Below are 12622 nucleotides of genomic sequence, written 5' to 3' on the forward strand. Positions count from 1 at the left end.
AGAATCAAATGTTTGACAAAGGTTTCATAAATTTCTCAAAGATCTTATAAACATTAAGTAAACTGAAGTTACATATATTAAATTGAGGATTGTGTGTGGCATAGGCATGAAAGGAAACTGAACATTATTTTACCACAAATTTTTGCAGATACGTATTCATAAGACTATGCCTTATATTTTTGACTAACACTAGAATGAAAAAACCATAACTGAGCAAAAAGTCCATTAACACAATATTTCCGTCTCTGTGTCTGTGTCTGTCTGTCTGTCTCTGTCTCCCTGTCTCTGTCTCTCTCTGTCTCTCTCATGCGTTGTTATGTGGCATAGGCTCATCTTTAAGCTCTTGAATCAAGAGATCCATCTACTTCTGCTTCCTGAGTTAGGAAAATAGATGCAGGGTGTTGTGCCCAGCTGAAAGATTATTTTGATACCCTCCCAAACAATTTTATATCCTGCTCCACAAAATTAATTGCTTCATTGAGTTAGTTTGCCATTAGCAAACTTAAGAGTACTTTTTGCTTCATGGAGACATAGAATCAAAATATTTCCAAAGATTCTTCTATGGATGTTTAAATTCTTCCCAAAAGTCTAAAATTGGAATTTTATTTTGGCTATGTGCTTGCAATTACAATTCTAAACATTTCAAAGAGTTTAATTTATTACCAACTACCGTATATCTTTCACTGTTTGCATGTGTGCAATAGTTAATTAGGTTTACCTTAAAATGTACAGTATCTCTCCTGCTCACTTGTTCTAACCCACTTACACCCTCTACTGGTCTTTTGATTCTAGGAGCAATTTAGCTCCAGAGAGAAGAGGCTTGGCTTTGCTTCAAAATGATTAAAGGAACCAGTTCAAGATGGAGGACAGAGCGATTGCAACTTACATGCAGCTTTGTCCATACAATTACTAAATTTTAATAACAGTGAGTGAATCTGATATCACTAAGGTCTATTCTTGAACGTATTCTAAGAAAATAATAGATCTTCCATTTGAAACAACAAATATTTTAACCACATTATTAAATAATAATATATTTACTAATATATCAAAGATTTGGCTTTAGGAAATGTACCCAGGTGGCAAAGTATTAAGTGGAAGGGTGTGGCAGAGAAAAACTTGCTACGTTCAGACCTTGTGTTGTTCCTTCCCTGCATAACTTCAAGTCAAGAACTTCTTTCTCTGAAATTCATTGCCCTATGAAACACGATGTTAATTTCACAATCCTATCTTTAAAATATCTTTTAAAATGGATGATGCATAGGGAAAAATGGATAGACTAGCCTCTGGGTGATTTTTGAAGTAATGAATCTGTGTGGAAAATTCAGGTCATTTGTGTTTATTTTCTAAAAGAACAAAAGTATTGAAATGAAATGGAGAAAATTAAAGCATAGAAATAGTTTCATTTCACATTTACTGTGCTAATAATAACCAAAAAGCATGGAAGACAGATCATAAGAGAGCCTTATTGATTTTGTTCTCCAATTACATGAGGAATATGCTGTTCATCCACTCTTTTGAATGAATATGAAGGTGAATTTTCAGAGATATTTTTAACAAGATTTCATGGAAAGATTTCCATATCACTGCACTAAAATGATTTGCATATATTTGACAGCTGCAGCACATACATTAAATAATACCTTATTGATGCATTAAAAATATGCCATTTATACAAAGGACCACAAGGTTATCTTTTAAAAGGTAAATAAGATAATACATATTTGTTTAAAGCCAAATATTAATAGATGCTAGAAAAAAATCATTTGCTATTTTATTATCATATATGCTCTTTACAATAGCAACAATCAAATGTATTTAATGTAAAAATTCAGATGTTACAAAACAAGAATTTCCATGTATGTCTCTAAAAGAGACTTCATGAATGGGAGTTTAAAGTTTAAGTAAGTAGGAAGCTAAACAGAATATGAGGGGCTTTAAGTACTAACCTTGAGTCTCTTATTAGCTAACATTATTTATATATTAGATTATATATTGTCTCTCTTCTGTTTTCTTTACTGTTAGAAACAATGTTTTCAAGGTCTCTTGCAAACTATAAAATTTTGTCACAGTTGTAATTTAACACTGAGCAAAACCATACTGCCAAGGAAAAATAATTTACATAGAAAATAGCTTAACACAGGGAGCATCTTGTTCACAAAATGTTCATGTATTTGTTGTCATATCCATTTGCTTTTCAGCAATTTAATCAAACATGATTCATGTTCTTATCTAAAGTGTTATGATCAGCATGTTTTATAAAGCAAAGCAAAACAATGACTGCAAGACCCTGCAACACTCCTCCACGAACTGCTCATGTGAACAAATCAAATCCCCATTTCTGATAAACCCATGGTGTAATCTACTTCACGTATTCAATGGAACACTTTCATGTTTAGCTCAGTAAGTCATCAGAATGTAAAAAGAGTTTTCTTTGGTTTGTGAAGGAAAACATAAGGCTGTAGTCCAAGAAAAATGCTTTTCTAAAAAACATAACACAGAGAGAGAGAGAGAGAGAGAGAGAGAGAGAGAGAGAGAGATGTTTTAACATTAACACGTGTTCTTCCTTGAATCTGTTATAGCCTCGTTCTAACCATTGCACCTCTTTCTTGTTCTGTATTGCCACACCCCCCCCCACCTTTAGACTAGGTAAGTTTCCATTTCCCATAAAAACCTTAAGTTTCAGTCTCTTGTAACCCTGCCAGCACTCTTCCGCCCATTAGTAATAAAATGTGCTCTTCCTTAAGAAATGTTTAACTACCAGGAAATTACAGGATATCTTCCTAATCTAAACTTGTTTGAAGAGTAACTTGCTTGTTTGCAGGATGTGCTTTCCCCCAGAGGATGTTTGCCTAATCTAAACTTGCTTGTTAGCCAACCTTTACCTGAACCTTGCTCTTCCCAAGAAATGTAATCACCGTTTTCCTATTCTGTAGTGCGCCACAAACCCAGCCCCTCTCCTTGCATTGTGAGACCAGCAGCTGTTTGTGGTTTTACAAGATAAAAGCCCTGCCCTTTAGCTATTAGGCGCAAAGTCTTCCATATTGGCTCCTGGAGACTGCGTTGCCAGGCCTGGCCTAAAATAAAGCCTTTGCTTCCTAAATTTTAATTTCTTGCTTCCTTGGATTTTATTCTGGAGTCTGAGCTATCACAGAATCTACCGGCCAGCAGTCAGTACATCAAAAACTGGGATGAGGAAGAGAAACTGGTAACATTTGCTGTGAGTAGCAGTCTTATGTCACTCAGTCGTAGAGCTATATTTCCTATCTTCCAGTTACTACAGTTTGGAGACAAATTTGAAGCAGAAAATGTCAGTGGTTCTCAAAACTCGAATAGCTGGATACAAGTAGAGATGAAATCACAGGAAGTATGGTTTAGTTGAGTTCTCAGGAACATATGATACACCTTTTTTCTAACAAAAAACGTGGCACAAATACTTGATATTCACAATTTTTTTCAAATAAATAACTTCCATTCATTATAATATTGGTTTTCTAGATGGCTGAAGTATTATATGCAAATAAAGTAACTTTCTGGACTTAATTATAACAGTGATTTTCTAAGCATTTGAAGTACTATATCACCTAACCTGAAATTTAGCAAGACAGTAAAATGAACTCTGCAATTAATTGAACATAACACACATATATATTTGAATAGTTTGTCTCATGGTTAAAAAGCCTATTTTTACTCAAAAATTAAAAACAAATTCTTCAATGAACCAAGACACAAGAATGATTTTAGCACTGCATTTATGTATTTAAAACTTGTTTGTTTTTCATCTTTTGAAAATTTGTATATTAATTATCTTTAGACTAATTAAAAGAATGTAATGGAAATGTTAAAACAGAATAGCGAATTGGTTGTGTAATATAAAGGGAGCACTCACTCTAAGTGACTCCTAAGGTTCATTAAAGTGATAGCATCACTTCATAATTTTCTTTAGTGCTCTGTAGATGTCAATCACTGACAAACAGAATTGTGTATACAATAATAAATCCACATTGACATTTATCACAAACATTTAAAATTAGTCCCGGATATTCATAAGAAATAAATTTGAGAATAATTCGCACATTCCCTTAGGATGTGACTGAATACACTTGATTTCAGAATATTATATTTTACATATAGAAACTTGCAAGTGTGGAAAACAAATTTTATTTGCTATAAAACTCACAAGGGAAGGTTTTCAGAAATGTGGCCATAACAAGGGCATCTGGAATACTTAATATCTAATTGAAATATTGAAAATGTGTGGAGAAATGCCTTTCACAGTCAAAATTCACCTTATATCAGTAGTTTGTCTTGACAATATTGTGGCTGATGTATTTTGTTGCTTTATGATTAGATAATGGGTACAACACTGAGATTTTATAATAAAGGAAGCAAGAACAATATTAGAACAATAACTCATTTGGGGTGCATAGCAATTTGTGAAATGCTTTAAACAAATGAAACTTCATTTCTTACCAGAATCATTAGATAGGTTTTGATATGCTCCATTTCACAGACTGGCTACATCCTACTTGCGAGATGCTCCACAATTTTAAGCAATAATTAGTAAAGCCAAGCATGTTTTTGATGTTTCTCTCCACTTCCCTACTTTTTCAAATCTCATCTGCACATTCAAATCCACTGGAGTGCTATGCATGCAACAGTGCCCAGGTTCCAGCTTAGATTATTTAAATCAGAATATTTGTAGGAGAGAGCTATAAATTTTGAAGTATTTAAAACTGATGTGATTCTTATATTAAACACAAAGTTAGGAAAAACTTCTCTATACAAAATTGACTTACTTAAAGTTTAATTTGCTTTCTTCTAACTCATAATACATCTTAGTTTTATGAATAAAACTGAAGATATGACATATATATATATATATATATATTACAATGATCCAATATGAAAGTAATTATTATATATAAAACATTTGTTTTTAGTAACACGTTAAAAATTTAAAAATCAATTTTAAATAAGAAATAAAATATAATAATACGTTCGTTCATGAACGTTTCTGTTCAGGAAACAATTCGATTCTCCCACAGACACATTCAGGAAAATTTTGCTTCCCTTCCCAAACTCTGCATGCAGGGATGGCCCTACTTCATGGACATCTTCCCCAGAAACATGGAGCAAGTTAAGTTCATATACAGAGGTACTGTTGAAAACAGAATAAATTGTCTACTAAACAGTTTTGATGGAGAGATAAACAAATTGCTAGACTATAGCAGAATTCTACACTAATTTCTAATTATATCTGTGTATGTAAGAAGAGTACTAAGAAAATTGGAGCACAAAGGATGAGATTGAACGGTCATCTAAATTGCAGAATCCTGAGGAAGGAAGGAAGTAGCAGCCCTAACATTTAAAATGAACATTTTCTGGGAGTAAGTAGAACTGCGGATAAGCACAATTCTTCAAATTAAACAAACGAACACAAAATTCTCTTGGTAAGCAGGGCAAACAAAATTCAGGTTTAACTATAGCGATGCTGTTGAGACTTTCCTATTCTAAAGCTAGAAAATAGAATTCATAAAAAAGTCACATGTTCAATTTTCCAAGCAACTAGATCATGTTAGTACACATAAATAAAATGGTGATGAATTTACAGTTCTATCTATAGCTAACTTATTTCACAGTGTGTAGGAACACACACAAATATGCAAACAACTAAATCTAGTACATAATGACCTATGATCAAACTACGTAAAAATAAATGCATTTCAGGTAAAAGAAAAGCAAAACACATTCAATGGACATGAAGCGATTTAAAAATTAGACATGGAAATTTATAACCATGTAAATGAAATGACAAGAAATTACAAAAATGTTACAAGATAGAAATATATCCGTCAGAAATAACAGAGACCATGCATTCAGTAAAAATCTATGGTATTTAATAACAAAGGCAAAATATCCGTAATGATATTCATTTAAAGAGCCAGTCAATTTGTCAAATAATATATTACTTCAAAACACTAGTGTTTTTCAATCCATATTTAATTTTTCAATAAATTTTAGTTTCAATATATATTTGTGTTTGTATTCAACTTCATCTTGATGGGATAAAAACTTTTTTCTCAAAATGAGATCTTATTGAAATTTAATGTGGAAATATAATTTCTAATATTGTTTCTTAAAACAATCGCTATTTGTTATTGCAAGTATTTCTTTTCAATATAAATTTCCTTCTCCAGAGACAATTTGTTTATACTTAAGGTACTGTGCTTCCTGTGGGGTATGAAAGAAGAGAGTATGACTTTTCAGGTGTGCCACTCTGCCATACACTTGCCCAAGTTTCATTTCTTTCCAAGGATGCACTGTTATATTCTAAAGAATCCCTGATTGTAATTAAAATCACAGCATTCCAGATTTGATGTGTTGACTTGCAGATTTCATCTTGGGTGTTTTTGTATTAAAGTACAATGTGTATGCAGTAAACTAGAATTATGTTCATAATATGAGCACAGCAAATGAGTAGAAGTCATATAATTACAATCCGTGGCTTTCACAGACATTGTATACATCTGTTATCACTTTGTTAAAGCCATTTCAGGTACATGAGACTCTCAAGGCTTTTCGTCATTCATATAAGAAATGAAGATTAGCTGAGAAGTAAATTTAAATCTTTGCTCTTCTTTTGTTTTGCAAATCTGTTGCTTGCAAAGCATGCAAAACTTCATTGTGTGTGTGTTTGTGTATGTGTGTGTATGTACGTGTATACTATCAAAATAGGAGAAACAACGTTCCAAGAAAGACAGTTTAGCTTACACCAAAAAGAACTAACATTGCTCATGACATTGCTTATTAATCAAGTAGATAAAAATACTTGGCTATCTTCCTCATTTCCAATATTCCTATTTATAGCTGACAAGTTTTCATGTTGTGCAAAGTAAATGAGCTGATGAAAAGGCATCATAGTGCCTGTGTTAAATTCTTAGACCCCCCACACAGAGGATTCAGAAGAAAAATCATTGCCTCTGTGTGTGTGTGTGTGTGTGTGTGTGTGTGTGTGTGTGTGTGTGTGTGTGTTAATGGGCGGTCATTTAAGTATAATAGAAAACAGGCAAAGAACACAGAGTTTGTTGACTATTATATCTTAATACTAGAGTTCACGTCAGGTCCTGTTTGAAAAATTTCTGGAAATGCATGTATTCTTTATCTGACTTTACAGACTCAAGCTCTGACCCACTGACTACAAATTTTACTAGGAAAATATTCCCTGGGGCTCAGGAAATATGAGACCTCCTTTATCACATTGGGCTTTTTAAAAATTCATGCATTATTTTCCTGCTGCCAATATAGCGAATTTACTTTTGTTCCGGCTCTTTGGTACTGAAGTCTGAAATCAGTTTCACTGGTCTAAAGCCAAAGTTCCAACAGGACTGTTTCATCAGCAGGTTAAAGAGCAGAATGCATTTCCTTTCATTTGCAAGTATTAAAAAATGTCTGTATTCTTTGGCTTCTTGTCACTTTATTTTTACAACACATAGTTCAAAACTCTGCTTAGAAACTCTTTTCCTGCTTGACTCTTAAAATGACTTCTGGGATTGCATTAGGAAAGTCAAAACCAAAATAATCTCCCAAAGTCAATCATTAATTTAAATTAATTTGCAAAAATCACATTTGCCGTATAAGGAAATATGAAAATATGGACATTAGTCACACTACCTTAGTATATGATATCACTGGTTCAGAAACAGTTTCTTATCTGTTCAAGTAGCAGATCTAGCTTAAACACCACGTGCTTGTTCTGAATAAAAATGCAATAGAACAGCACTGATTTTAAGATGTGTTTTGCTCTTATGTAGTATAATAGCTTTCATGCATGTACATAACAGAAAGGAAGAAATACATAAAATCAATCTTCTAAGCAGTGTGTTACAAATGTTGAGAAACAATGAATTAATCTTAAAGCAAGAAAGAAAATAAAACAGTAAACAATATAAAACTAAACTAAACTAAAAAAATACAGATAATGAGCAGAAATTATGTTCTTAATATGAATAAAATTGACAAACCTCTAACTAATCAAGAAAAAATAAAGATATAAATTACAAATATTGAACATGAAAAGTAGATCTTCACTACGGCTACAAGTACATTAAAATAATAAGGGACAATTATACACATCGCCATGAATATAAATTTGAAAATACATATGTAATGAACGACACACTTTCCAAAGGCCATAAAAGGAAAGTTACATAACATTAATAGACCTGTACCCAGAAAGAAATTTTATAATTGGAATTCTTCCCAAGACAAAGCATAATTTCAGGGTTTGTTACTAATAAATTTCATGATTTTTCATGGAAAAATTGGTTTTTAATTTACATGATCCCTTCAAGGAAATAAAAGCAGAGCAATTAATCCATACACATTCGGGGGGGGGGGCCTATTATTGCCCAAAAACAAAACAAGAAAAAAGGTTTCTAATAATGACAAGTATTATTCAGTATCTCTCAGAAAATAAATGGAAAATTCCTAACACATCCAACAGTGTGCAAAATTAATTATATAAGATGGAATGAGACTCATTTGAATTATGTAAATGTGAAATTATGAATATGTTTAAATGTTCACATTCCATCCATCAATGTAGCATCTCAATAAGTAAAAGGAGGAAAATCAAGCTTGCAGGATCTAAGCCATTTAGACTAAGAAAGCATTTGATAAAAAAGAAAAAAAACTAATATCCACTTACAATAAAAATTTCCACACATATCTCAATTAAAGAAAATTCTAAAAAAATCTGAACAATAATCCTTCTCAAAAATTTCGAGGTCGTCAAGAGCAGCAAAATTCTGAAGAACTGTCCCAATCAAGAGAAACCTAAAAAGGAGACATGATGAATTAATGTGATATAGTTTCTGAAAGAAAAAAAAATTATATCATATAAGCTCAAGAAGCTGACAAATCACGCAATCTATTCATTAATTATAAATCATTATTTGTTTATTATTTGTGACAAGCATTCCAAAACAATCTGAAAGAATTACAGTAGAAGAAAGAGAGCATGGGTTATATACTAGCTTTCTGGATTATCTTATAAATTTTTTATAAATCTACAATCAATAAAGTTTTTAAAGTGTATTTAAAAACCAATAAAATTGTATGAACTATTTATGAATTTTCCACATTTATCCTTTTCAAATAACATTTAAGTTTTAATATAAATATAAGTGGTTTAAATGCACTTTGAGGAATACTAATTGGGAAAAAGAAGAAGGAAGATATGAAATACTAGGAGCATTGTAAAATACAGATTGTTTAAGTGTATTTTACAAATTACAGTCAAAGTGCCTCACCAATAATCTCTCTCAGGTCAAACATTTCCCTTTGAACAAATATTTCCCGTCACCCTTGCCCCCGTCTGCAGCAGCTCTGGGAGTCCTCTTTCCTGGATGTCTCTGTTCACACTGTCCTGGCTGCTGCACTGTTTTGAATCATTGGGGTAAGGTGCATAGGGGTAAATTCTAAGTGATTTCTGAGCCTGGCTGAAGAATTTAATGGTGCCCAGCAGCAATAACTCCTAAAGACTCACCGAAGTGTATTTCCAGAATTGCCTTATGGAGTGGTAAGAATGGTGCGATGAGTTTGTTTGAAGAAAGGGGGACTATTTGAAGAGCGATTAATAACAATGTGTTGTTTTACTATAGTAATCTTTAATTTCAATACTCACCATATATTTCAGAGAGCTTGTAGTAGTGCTGCAGTTTACAAATATTTTTTTATTATTTTCTGTAAAGTTTTTTCTAAAATACATCTTTCACTTGGCCTTTAAAATGTCTGGTTTTAATAGGAAGCAAATCTAAATTTTATCTGTCATAATGTCAACTCAATATTTTAAATTTTAAATATTTTCCAACTTTAAAAGAGTCAATGAATGTTTAACATGAACATTTATTTAAAATAATTATTTTTAATATAGTAAAGAGTGTGTGTGTGCATGCACATATCTATATGTCTGTGTGTGTATATTTTGTAGTACGTATTTTTCCAAGTTTCTAGCAATTTCATAGTTTTAAAATTACAGCCACTATTACAAAAAGGGAGAACTCTTAAAATGACTGCTTCCTTCCATATAGACTGAAGTTACTTCTTTCCCATGGTACATGAGCAAAAATAATTTACCCATAGGGTACTACTTTATTCCATTTACTGTGCTCTGTTTATTATAAAAGGTAAGTAATGAAATCTGTCTCACACGCAACAAAAAAACAAAAAAACAAAACTGCATAGGTCTGGGTGTGTTGTGTCCAAGTGTATGTGTGTGTGTGAACTGATATTGCTACTTTTGCTGTTTCCAAAATTTTTTTCCAAAAAATCAAATTAGAAAATAAAGATTGATGCTTTTGAAATTCAAACTGAATCCTACAAAAATAAACAACTCATGCCCTTGACTATTTTATAATATTGTCGCTGGTTATAAATTCCACTATATTTTAGAGAGGTAATATTCTCAGATAATTATGCACATTTTTTCTCAGTACTAAATAGCCCTGTAGTTCTGGGCTGCATAAAGAGGTGGAAAGAAAAGAGGAAAGAAAGAGAGAAAGAAAGTAAAAGAGAGAGAGAGAGAGAGAGAGAGAGAGAGAGAGAGAGAGAGAGAGAGAGAAAGAAAGAAAGAAAGAAAGAAAGAAAGAAAGAAAGAAAGAAAGAAAGAAAGAAAGAAAGAGGGAGGGAGGGAAAAAAAAGCAAGAGAGAAAAGTCCAAGCTTTGTGTGTCCTGAGATCCATCCACTCTAATTCACAATCTTAAAGCTCCTCAGAATGTATTCTAAACTCTCAATATCTATAAAGAAGTTAATGGAAAAAAGGTGTATGAAATATATTAAAAGTCTAAAAATCATAGAATGCTATTTAAGGAATATGAACTTAATATGATAAACATTAAATTGTGAGTTTAAATTCATTCTGGATATGCTGCTTTTAAATATTAATACTAAAATTACAAATTATTGATGGCCATTTTAAAGTCCCATTCAATATGATGTTAATTTTTCTGTCATGTTTAATGATGAAGTTTTACTGATACAGGTATAGATATGCATTTTTCTGCTGTCTATACTTTAAATTATTAGTTATTAAAACAATCTATGTTTTAATTCTCTAACATAATATTTTAAAAGTGGCATATTTTAAAATGATAAAATCATGTCATCTAACATTTATTAGAATATGTATCTGTTGAATTTTACCTAAAATACCAACCGACATTTTTTTCATAAAGCTTTTGGAAAATTATCTACGTATTGTTTTAGCTTTTATTTTTTGTTTAAAATTTGTTATTTGTACTATAGTTTACTTTCACATCACTGTGTACATACAGGGCTACCTTGATTCATGAACTTAATTCTTTCCATGATTCTGGTTACAAGCCGAATTGCATGTGAACTGAGTCAGATTCAAAGGTGACATTCAGTGCCTACTTTTGGGGGAAGTTTGATTTGCTTCTCTTCCAAATTGAGTCCTAGAATCATGATACTACTATACCTCATACAAATGTATTTGCATATATATATATATATATATATATATATGTGTGTGTGTGTGTGTGTGTGTGTTAATATGCATACAGACATGTTTATATATAGTTTGTAAAACATAAATACATATTTATTTCTCATTTTATTTTTGTTTTTCCAATGTATCAGTGATTTATGCAAATAACATTCTCACTAATTTCCTGTGACACTTTTTCTTTTCAATTTTAAAAACTTTGTCAATTGGAAAACATGATATTTGGAACAGAATTTAATGCCGAACAAAAAAAGGAAAGATAAAATTTTTGATGTGATCAGTTCTAGAAAAAAACACTATGGATTGATTTTTGCTTTCACACCATAAACTTTATATCTGGGCAGAGGAATCCATTGGGTTGCAGGTTAAGCAACATTAAATTTTAAAATACCACCATGATTTCATTCTATAAGCATTTGAGAAACTTTTATATTTTAGCTCAGTTGCATATTTAATGGATTATACTCTACTAGGCAGCAGCAGCATTATGAAACTTCTGAATAATTGAGGTCTACAGGAATGATATATAGGAATGTTATTAGGATTTATCCTTTTTATTACAGTCAATTAGACACTGATATGCTAATAACTTTTGATATCATGTATTTATCAGCTAAGAGTGCAGTCAGGAAAATATTATCTGTATTCTAAGCTATAGTATATGATAGCATGGAAATATTCACAGGCCAAATTTCAAAGATCTTGTTTACTCAGCAGATTGTGGGAACTTTGAAGTCCAGAAGGATGAATGTTTTGCTGTTTTTTACCAAGCCTTACTTAAATAACCTTCCTGAATAACAACTAAGCTACAAGTCCCCATAAATCTGTAACTTTCTGGTAATTGATTTCTTTCTAGAAAACATAACCACATGATTTCAAGACATGATTCAGGGCTCTCAGCATCTCACTCCCCAGGTCTCTAACCTTAGATTGCAAAATGTGTGCATCAGCTTCCAGTGCTGTGTTAACGAATGAGCCAGCCACTCACATGTTCAAATTGAGGGAAACATTTAGCCTTTACTCATCAACATTTTTCCATCAGCTCACTTTATGATGTGGTAACTTTGAAAAATGATCCTCTCTAGCGGTCTTGA

General features: G+C 31.9%; 1 long non-coding RNA gene across 1 annotated transcript in view; it reads right to left on the reverse strand.

Moving 5' to 3' along the window:
• LOC134478062 (uncharacterized) overlaps nt 1-12622 on the reverse strand; it is a 70216-nt gene that overhangs the window by 7349 nt on the left and 50245 nt on the right. The window contains exon 6 of the long non-coding RNA XR_010050416.1: nt 8711-8838. This is a non-coding gene — a long non-coding RNA (uncharacterized LOC134478062). The remainder of the gene's footprint in view (nt 1-8710; nt 8839-12622) is intronic.

This window comes from Cavia porcellus, unplaced genomic scaffold (assembly GCF_034190915.1).
Source record: "Cavia porcellus strain 051 isolate PalLab524CR breed Dunkin Hartley unplaced genomic scaffold, mCavPor4.1 scaffold_11, whole genome shotgun sequence".
Lineage (NCBI taxonomy): Eukaryota > Metazoa > Chordata > Mammalia > Rodentia > Caviidae > Cavia > Cavia porcellus.